The sequence below is a fragment of the Monopterus albus genome, unplaced genomic scaffold, assembly GCF_001952655.1.
Source record: "Monopterus albus unplaced genomic scaffold, M_albus_1.0 scaffold191.1, whole genome shotgun sequence".
Taxonomy (NCBI): Eukaryota; Metazoa; Chordata; class Actinopteri; order Synbranchiformes; family Synbranchidae; genus Monopterus; species Monopterus albus.
In genome coordinates, this window is record NW_018128071.1 from 574,335 (window position 1) to 576,409 (window position 2,075).

Consider the following 2,075-nt stretch of genomic DNA (forward strand, 5'->3'; position numbering starts at 1 on the left):
CGGCATTCCCCCAGAGGAGCTGGAGGAAGTGTCTGGAGAGAGGGAAGTCTGGGCATCTTTGCTTAGACTGCTGCCCCCACGACCCGGTCCCAGATAAGCAAAGGAAAATGGATGGATGGATGAATGGATAAAATAATACTAAGACTGTGGTTAAAAAAAACAACAACAACAAGCCATTGTCAGACTTTGGGCCAATTGAGCATCATTCCATACCACTACTGTATATCCCAGTGTTTTTAATTTTTGTGCAGTCAGATATGGTAGCAAGTACCTTTACGTTATTCCTGCAGTGCAAAAGTGTTCACCTGCCATAGAAGATCGCTTTGTCATCAACAGTGGTGGAAGAATTAATCACATTTTTCACTTAAGTAAAAGTAGCAATACCACATGTACAAATACTCTGTTACAAGTAAAAGTCTTGCATTCAAACTGTTACTTAAGTACAGTACAAAAGTATTAGCACCCAGACAGAAAAGTTCTCCCAACATTCAGCTGCCTTCAACCAGCCAACAGCCTTTGTAAGGCCATGATTGACAGTATGCTCGACAAGTGTGGACCATATTTCATTGGGAACGTGCTTACAGTATGTCCTTGGCCTTTACTCCCTCTTCCTCTGGTTTGCCTCCCTACCCTTCCATAGCCCTACCTCTCTTCTTCCTCCTGGTAGTTGACACTGTTCATTTCCTTGTTTTTTCCATTGTCAGAAATGGAAACTGTGTGTTGGCTCTGTCTCTATATTCTTGCTGCCTGAAGGTTCATAAGATGCACTTCTGAGCTGGTTTAGAGAACTGGTTGATCTGATGCTTCACACATTTTCCTTCATTAGTGAAAGTCAAGATTCACCTGAGAGTAATTGAACAGTAAAAAAAACGAGGGTTTTAATTTATGGTTATCATATTTTAGATGTCATATCTTTTCACTGAACTCCTATTTACTCATTATCACATGACAGCAGCTCCTTCAGTGTTAGACTTCTTCAGACTCTGTTAGCTTTGTCACAAAAAGTTAAATCTGTATGTCCCACGTAGCACGAGGGGGTAGTGGACTGATAGTTGCTCAGTATTAACATTTACAGTCACTAGATACAGTGGTGCTGACATGCAATGATCCAGCACAATGCAGAATTAGTAATCTTAGAATTTGTACAAGAAAGAGAAAGAGAAAGACCTTAGTTTTGTCACATCAGTGGGTATAAAGTCACCATGAAGGCTCAGTGGGGTGGTGTTTGCTTTTGCTATTGATCCTGTTAACACCATTATTGATCCTCAAAACTAATCTTTGCATCCATAGTATCAATACTTTTGGGATCAATTCTTCTGATTATATCGTACAGACATAGATGTAATCAATCCGGATTACTGTATGCACTGCCTTTGAGCAAGGAACTGACCTCAGAGCTGGAATTGGCCCTTAGGTGCAGCCCTGTTGCTGTTCAGTGCTTCTTCATTTAGGAAGGGTCAAAAGGATTTCCCCATGGAAATTTATAAGCTATAACTTGTTCATACTACCTTCATGGTAAATTTGTAACAATCATTTTAGAGTTTTTATTTAGTTTAACACTTTACTTATTTATATTAATTTTTTTATAATGTAAAATAAGTATTTTGATCCTTACATGAGAATTGAATGACTCTTAAGTGGGTTGCGGACTGTCTTCCTGTTGGAACTAACACAGAGCCAGGAGGAATCCATACAATTATCATTTAAGATGGTATAATCATTATAGACAATTCTCATTGCATCTTGGTGCAAAAGTTTTAAAGTTTGTTTATAATGTGTTCACAGTCATCCATCATATAAAAATTGGACAGTGTAACAGATACTGTTTGGCGATTTGACAAAATAAACTGTAAAACTTCGGAAATTTGTACCGATGTCTGAGTTTTTGTTAAGAGCAGACAATATTACAAAGCAGCTGCATTTATCACTTACCATTAATGGATTTACAGGCTTTTTGCACCAAGGTGGTGAATAACACTGATTTGTCAGATATTTAATTCACTGCATTGTAGAAAACATTTTCTGTATGGTTACTTTGTGTCAGGGCTCCGCGGCCGCTGCCTCTCCTCTCTCTA